Source organism: Vulpes lagopus, chromosome 7 (genome assembly GCF_018345385.1).
Source record: "Vulpes lagopus strain Blue_001 chromosome 7, ASM1834538v1, whole genome shotgun sequence".
In the NCBI taxonomy this organism is placed as follows: domain Eukaryota; kingdom Metazoa; phylum Chordata; class Mammalia; order Carnivora; family Canidae; genus Vulpes; species Vulpes lagopus.
Window position 1 is genome coordinate 131,227,077 of NC_054830.1, and position 8,280 is coordinate 131,235,356.

Sequence of the window (8,280 nt, forward strand, 5' to 3'; positions counted from 1 at the left end):
TCTTTTGCCATTTCTGCAGTGGCCTTACGTGTCCTCACAGACTGTTTTAGTTGCTAGATCTGCCATAACATGGAACCCCAGATTAGGGGGGAAGACCTCTGATTCCTCCTGGCCCCAGTATCTGGCTCTGTATTTTTTTAGAGATCCACCCAGGAAATATTTAATGAGCTGCTCCAAGGGTTCAACTACTCCATCTCTCTTGAGAAGTACAGGTACATTAGGCCACCAACTACATCAAGTGTCGGTCTGGGGTGAGAACAGGTCCACATTCATGCCCATTGTCAAGACCCAAAGATGAGAAGGACAATCCCAGAACCCAGACTAGAAACAACTTGCTCCCCTGAGGCCTGCTGAGGAACGTGGTTTTCCCCTGACCCTCTTGCCCCATGTCAGGAACAGACCAAGTCACATCAGCTTAGGAGAAATGCCATGCAGCCCATGCTGTGGAGAATTCTCAGGCCTAACATATGTGATATTGAACAGCATTTGAGATTCTAACCCTCTGAGTTCTATCGGCAGTGGGGATGTTTACTGATGACTCAATGGCATACTGGTCTTCATAAAAGCTATTAGCTGAGAGAAATGCTGTTGTTGCTCAGGTAACATAATGTGTTGAAGTTACCAACGGTTTACCATGTCTCCCCTAAAAACAATGGTACTTTGAAGCCTGTAACCTTTTTCTGTGTGGGCACTCAAGTCCCTTGTCCCGTACAAGGTCCCAAAGGGATGGGAGTCTTTAGTCTGAGCGCCAGACCCTGATCTTCCCAGTGGTTCATGGTTTGGAAGCTGACTATGGTGCCCCTCCTTGTCTCTCTGGTGTGAAAAGGAATCAACCCTGTCCCTGAGTGAGGCCTGCACCATGCTGATGCTCAAGGAAGACACGATGGAGAATTTTATACAGTCCCTCTATATTCCATATTCCAGTATAGAAACCTCTCAAACATCTCAATAATTTCCTGCATATACCAGGTGTTCATCACAGCCCAACAGGTTCTGGGCCAGCAGTTCAACAGGTAAGTGACTACACCATGCACAGCACAGGGGGTGAGGCTTGCCTCTACTACTGGTATGTTTGGGAATGTCATTGCACCTCTCTAAGTTTCCTTTTCCTCTCCTGAAATGTGATGTAGTAAGAGGATGAACTTCATGGGGCTACTGTGGGAAATCATGGGAGAAAAACATGGCATAGACTTACCTGGTGCCTGGCTCAGTAGAAAGAGCTTCTGGACATGCTGGGCATCTTCATGTGTAGTAGTTCTCTCTCCCCAGTGAAGAGGCTCTGACATCAACCCTCATGGCCTGTGGCCCTTCCGCCTTTACAGAAGTGCATGGAGGGGATCCCTGGGTGGCGCAGCGGTTTGGCGCCTGCCTTTGGCCCAGGGTGCGATCCTGGAGACCCGGGATCGAATCCCACATCAGGCTCCCGGTGCATGGAGCCTGCTTCTCCCTCTGCCTGTGTCTCTGCCTCTCTCTCTTTCTCTCTGTATGACTATCATAAAAAAAAAAAAGAAGTGCATGGAAAGGAGGCAGTTTTCCTGTTTGTAAAGTACTTCTGGGATTCCATCTAACTGGTCCTGCTACTTGCCCTTTATGTGACCAGATTAGAGGTCACTGGGGGCAGGCAGAAGAGCTCAAAGTCCACTCAGTATATGGAAAGTACTGGTTGGAATTCCTTCATCCAATAATATATATTATGCATCTAGTATTGAAGACACATTTCTAGTCACTAAGATAATTGAAGGAATAAAGTAGATACAATGTCTGGGTCTCAATTCTAATCAGAGGGTCAGACGGTCAATCACTCTACACGCCGTAAGCACCCATGTCCATAGTTTGTTAGATGTGACATCTTCATGGCCATCTCGAGTGAGTAATGGATCCACCTGTATTTGGACCATTATAATGGACGATAAGATCAAGTAAGGGCACTGGGTGTCTCAGTCAGTTAGGACTCTGCCTTCAGGTCAATTCATGATCCTGGGTCCTGGGTTTGAGCCCTACATTGGGCTCTCTGCTCAGTAGGGAGTCTGCTTTTCCCACCCCCTTTGCTGCTTACCCTGCTTGTGTTCCCTCTCTCTCTCCAAATAAATAAATATACTTAAATTTTTTTTAAAGATCAAGTAAAACTTTGATTGATCTTTAGGTCCAGAAGGAGGGCCTTGCTGCCTCCACAGAGCACATTGGGAGACTACAGGGGTTGTGGCTGGGGAGGGACTTTCAGAGCCATGGAACTCCCAGATCTCTTGATTTCCATTTGGGAAGCCTTCATTTTGGGGACTTCCTGTGAAGAGGCAAATGAATCAAAGGGAGCTGCAAATGGGGTTCCAAGCCCTCTGGGAAGCAGAGAACAGTCTGGGCTGATTTGGTGCCCCAAACACCCATCCCTTCAACTGTCCTATTTTGCTCTACCTGCCCCTCTCCATACCACCTCTGCTGACCACCACACCTGGGGCTAAGAACAGAAGCTGTGGTCAGCAGACCACTCACCAATCTGCCACAAACCTAAGCCCTGGGACTGTTCTGCATGGAGTGTGGAGTAGACGAGGCCCTTGGCCATGGCGAGAAAAGGATAAGTAGAAAAACAAGACTCATATAGGTTTTCTGGATGACCAGACCTTCCACTGCAAGGACAGCTATAGAAAGGTTGGAAGTCAGGCTGGGGCCATTCTTTGGAACCCATACAGAAAGAATGGTGCTATGGGAGTACCGTGTGGAAGGAAAGACCAGGCCTCTGATGCTGCTCCACATATGACTCTCCCCAGCACTTCTCTCCCATCTTGGATACCTGGCCTGATGAGAAATTGCAGGATACCTGCACTATGCCTGTTTCAAAGTAAAGGAGGCCCATGTGCATACGAAGTTGCATGACTGGGACCTGAAATACCATGCCCTCCTTATCCTGATGCTGTGGAAACTTCTGGAGCTCACTGAGGCAGAGGTAGAGGGTAAGAAGGATTGCAAGCTGGGAAGACTATCTGGGATGGGGTTCAGGGGTGGTTGTTCCTTTAACAGACATGGGATCTGTCCTGTTTTTGGAAGGGCACAGGGCAAGTCAGTCATGTGGACTAACGTTTCTCTTTATCCTGTGCCAGTGCCAGCTCCATGGCTCCTACCAGCTGCAGAACCAGAGAAAGGGTCTCCGATGGAGCTAGAGACACCCCTAGCTCTGTTTCAACCATCACCTCAAACGTCGGAGCCAACATCACCTCCATCAGTTGTTCCCGATCTGGAACAACGGATTACATAATTCTTTTGCATGTGTGCCTGGTCCTGAGCTGAAGTCAGTTTGACCACCAGATTTCCTGAGAATTGTGACTCCAACCCTAAAACTAGAGAGAGGCAACTCCAGCCCCAGAGGCTACCTGTCACTGGTGGGTAACTCCCAAGAACCAGTTGCATGAGGAGAAGCCCGGCCTCATGGACTTCCCTCCCAAGTTGGTGGCAGAGAAATTTACATCCATAGATGCAATGAGCAGCTGGGTTCTCAGGGCAGGGCTAGGGCAGGCTTTTCTTCTGCTATCCTCTGCCCCAGATCTGCCTTTCCCTGATGTGGGCTTGTATGGCCTGGGTCCAAATCTCAGTTCCATCACTTACCAACCACATCAACCTGTCCAACTCCTCAAACCCAAGCTTTCACCGTTCAGCTGCAGACTGTGTCCTAGGGTGGGGGAGGGAAATTCATGGTGTGTGTCCAAGTCCACAGGTCAGACATCCATCTGCCTTGGAGGCCGAGCACCCTCTGCACTTATTAGGCAACTGATGTGTGCTTAAGTACAGGACAGGCAGACAAACCTGTGGTTATAGCTATCCTGTGAGAATGTGCAGCTGAAAGGGAAGTAGGACCAGAGGGATGAACAGTTGGAGGGGAAGATGCCCCCTTGTGAGGAGCCACCTTGAACTGCTACCTGGAGCTTGAAGTTAGGGAGAATGATCAGGATGCAAATGCCCTCCTTCCATCCCCTGCCAGTATCTTCTTCTGGCTCATCCTATACTGGGTTCCCTCAGTGAAGAGGAATAGAATGCAATCCAGGGACTCCAACTGGGCTCAGGCTATATTCTCAGCTTGCTGAGCTCCAGCTCTGACCTGAGGCCCTTATGTAGGACATTAGTCTTGCATGTGAAATGGCTGTGTGAGTGAACATCCCCCTATTCTCTAGGATCTGTTCAGGAAGGTGCTGCCCCATCAGTGCCTGGGCTCCATCTTGTCCAAGCAGAATAAGCCTGGCAATGAGTATCTGGCACACACAGTCTGTGCCACCATCACCAAGTTCAGTGGTCTGGCCAACTGCATCATCACCACCTGCCTTGACAACCCAAGCATGACATCCCAGGACAGGTCCATGGTGGTGAAGCACTGAATCAAGGTGGCCAAAGCATGCTATGGGAGGCCTAGCTAACATGCTCTCCTGAGCCTGGGGAACTGCTCTTCCCTTTATCAGTTCTCAAGGTTGAAGTCTCTGGTCTAAGCTCTTCCTTCCAGGGACATGCTGACCTTTACTTGCATGGCCCAATGTTGGGATGCTCAGTTCCTACCTGGCTCCTTCCTTGAGTGAGGTAAAATGCCCACTTTCCCTAGCAGTGCTACTCCTTGGGTCTTCAGTGTGCCCTTCTGCAGGTCCCTGGACACCTGTCTCATCCAGGAGGGGAGACTGACACGGAGGGATACTGTAGCTCTTGGGCAAATAGGGCTCTTGCTACCCACCTGACAGCTCATTCTCTTCCCTTCCCAGGACTGTCAAATCCTGTGGAACTACTCACTGCATGCCATCCTCTCTGCTCTGCAGAGTGCCTCAATTCACTGCCTAAAGAAGGCATGGGCCAAAGTTTCCCGGTGAGTGGGCCTCTTTCCAGAAGGACCAGGACAGATGAAGGATCTCCCATATGCCTGTCCTTTCTGCACCCCCTCAGTCAGCCTGGACTTCCTGAGAGGCAGCAAACCTTGACTACAGGACATGGGCAGGCAGGCAGGCAAACAGGTGATTTTCTCAGCCTTCATGGGGGCCACCATGCCTCCTGCTTTAGAAATCATTTTTCCCATATGTGGGATGCCTGGGTGGCTCAGCAGTTAAGCTTCTGCCTTCAGCCCAGGGTGTGATCCTGGAGACCTGGGAATCAAGTCCTGCATCGGGCTCCTTGCATGGAGCCTGCTTCTGCCTGTGTCTCTGCCTCTATCTCTCTCAGTCTGTATGTATCTCTCATGAATGAGGAAATAAAATCTTATAAAAATCATTTTTCCCAAATGTCCCTATTTGGGATGACTGGGCTGAGCTGAATTAAAAGCTTTCAGATGGGTACTTTATAGCAACTAAAGTCTCTGCCCAATTGAAACCGAAATCAACCAAAGCAGAGCTGTTCAATTAATATGGGAATGGAGGCACTGGATGACCCTCATGAGAGCTCTCTCCCATGTCTTCCAACCACCTGAGTGCTCAGAGAAACTTAAAGAAAGCCCTCATCCAGCAGTTTGACCTTTTGGGTTCTCAAATCAAAGGGACTTGCACTCAATCCTGTCACATTATTCCTACTATGATCATGCCTTCTTTCCCTCTATTCAGGAAGAGCTTTCAAAATTTTATTTTATTTTATTTTATTTAATAATAAATTTATTTTTTATTGGTGTTCAATTTGCCAATATACAGAATAACACCCAGTGCTCATCCCGTCAAGTGACCCCCTCAGTCCCCGCCACCCAGTCACTCCCATCCCCCGCCCACCTCCCCTTCCACCACCCCTAGTTCATTTCCCAGAGTTAGGAGTCTCTCATGTTCTGTCTCCCTTTCTGATATTTCCTACCCATTTCTTCTCCCTTCCCCTCTATTCCCTTCCACTATTATTTATATTCCCCAAATGAATGAGACCATATAATGTTTATCCTTCTCCGATTGACTCATTTCACTCAGCATAATACCCTCCAGTTCCATCCACATCGAAGCAAATGGTGGGTATTTGTCATTTCTAATGGCTGAGTAATATTCCATTGTATACATAAACCACATCTTCTTTATCCATTCATCTTTCGATGGACACCGAGGCTCCTTCCACAGTTTGGCTATTGTGAACATTGCTGCTATAAACATCGGGGTGCAGGTGTCCTGGCATTTCATTGCATCTGAATCTTTGGGGTAAATCCCCAACAGTGCAATTGCTGGGTCGTAGGGCAGGTCTATTTTTAACTCTTTGAGGAACCTCCACACAGTTTTCCAGAGTGGCTGCACCAGTTCACATTCCCACTAACAGTGCAAGAGGGTTCCCTTTTCTCCGCATCCTCTCCAACATTTGTGGTTTCCTGCCTTGTTAATTTTCCCCATTCTCACTGGTGTCAGGTGGTATCTCATTGTGGTTTTGATTTGTATTTCCCTGATGGCCAGTGATGCAGAGCATTTTCTCATGTGCATGTTGGCCGTGTCTATGTCTTCCTCTGTGAGATTTCTCTTCATGTCTTTTGCCCATTTCATGTTGGGATTGTTTGTTTCTTTGCTGTTGAGTTTAAGAAGTTCTTTATAGATCTTGGATACTAGCCCTTTATCTGATACATCATTTGCAAATATCTTCTCCCATTCTGTAGGTTGTCTTTGAGTTTTGTTGACTGTATCCTTTGCTGTGCAAAAGCTTCTTATCTTGATGAAGTCCCAATAGTTCATTTTTGCTTTTGTTTCTTTTGCCTTTGTGGATGTATCTTGCAAGAAGTTACTGTGGCCAAGTTAAAAAAGGGTGTTGCCTGTGTTCTCCTCTAGCATTTTGATGGACTCTTGTCTCACATTTAGATCTTTCATCCATTTTGAGTTTATCTTTGTGTCTGGTGCAAGAGAGTGGTCTAGTTTCATTCTTCTGCATGTGGATGTCCAATTTTCCCAGCACCATTTCCTGAAGAGACTTTCTTCCAGTGGATAGTCTTTCCTCCTTTATCGAATACTAGTTGACCATAAAGTTCTCAATGGGAAAGCACTGGGAGCCTTTCCCCTAACATCAGGAACAAGACAGGGATGTCCGCTCCCACCACTGCTATTCAACATAGTACTAGGAGTCCTAGCCTCAGCAATCATACAACAAAAAGACATTAAAGGCATTCAAATTGGCAAAGAAGAAGTCCAACTCTCCCTCTTCGCCGATGACATGATACTCTAGATAGAAAACCCAAAAGACTCCACCCCGAGATTGCTAGAACTCATACAGCAATTTGGCAGTGTGGCAGGATACAAAATCAATGCCCAGAAGTCTGGCATTTCTATACACTAACAATTAGACTGAAGAAGGAGAAATTAAGGAGTCAATCCCATTTACAATTGCACCCAAAAGCATAAGATACCTAGGAATAAACCTATCCAAAGAGGTAAAGGATCTATACCCTAAAAACTATAGAACACTTCTGAAAGAAATTGAGGAAGACACAAAGAGATGGAAAAATATTCCATGCTCATGGATTGGCAGAATTAATATTGTGAAAATGTCAATGTTACCCAGGGCAATTTACACGTTTAATGCAATCCCTATCAAAATACCATGGACTTTCTTCAAAGAGTTGGAACAAATTATTTTAAGATTTGTGTGGAATCAGAAAAGACCCTGAATCACCAGGGGAATTTTAAAAAAGAAAATCATAGCTGGGGGCATCACAATGCCAGATTTCAGGTTGTACTACAAAGCTGTGGTCATCAAGACAGTGGGGTACTGGCACAAAAACAGACACATAGATCAATGGAACAGAATAGAGAACTCAGACGAGCTTTCAAAATTTTCAAAAGGGCCAGCCCCGGTGGCTCAGCAATTTAGCACTGCCTTCAGCCCAGGGCGTGATCCTGGAGACCCGGGATCAAGTTCGATGTTGAGCTCCCTGCATGGAGCCTACTTCTCCCTCTGCTGTGTCTCTGCCTCTCTGCCTCCCGCTGTCTGTCTCTCATAAATAAATAAATAAAATCTTTAAAAAACAAAAATTTAGTCTTCTGTGCTCTTTTCCAGCCCAACTTTTATCCTTATAATCATTGTTTAGCATTCTAATTCAGACATCTTACTTATAGCTATATTGATTCACTCCCTAGTTGTGAGTGCTACCTCGTGTTATTTTTTGGGAGTATTTTCTCCATGTCATTATTTTGTCCAGAAAGAAAGAATAAAGAAAAAGAAACTATAAGAAAAACAACAATAACAACACCTTTCCCCTAACTAGACCCTGGGTGTGTTAAAAGATCCTGCTTGTTAAAAGAATCTAGATCCCAAAATAAAAAAGATAAACGTCAAGTACAATGAAATAATATATATATAGTGTATACATAAAAATTTTTT

The 8,280-nt window shown here is 46.3% G+C and overlaps 1 long non-coding RNA gene across 1 annotated transcript; it reads left to right on the forward strand.

The window, feature by feature from the left end:
• The first annotated feature begins 697 nt into the window (after positions 1-697).
• Positions 698-5,046, forward strand: LOC121495640. The gene is made up of 3 exons (XR_005989029.1): positions 698-1,013; positions 2,763-2,945; positions 3,093-5,046. It is a non-coding gene; the product is annotated as an uncharacterized LOC121495640 (long non-coding RNA).
• Positions 5,047-8,280: the final 3,234 nt, after the last annotated feature.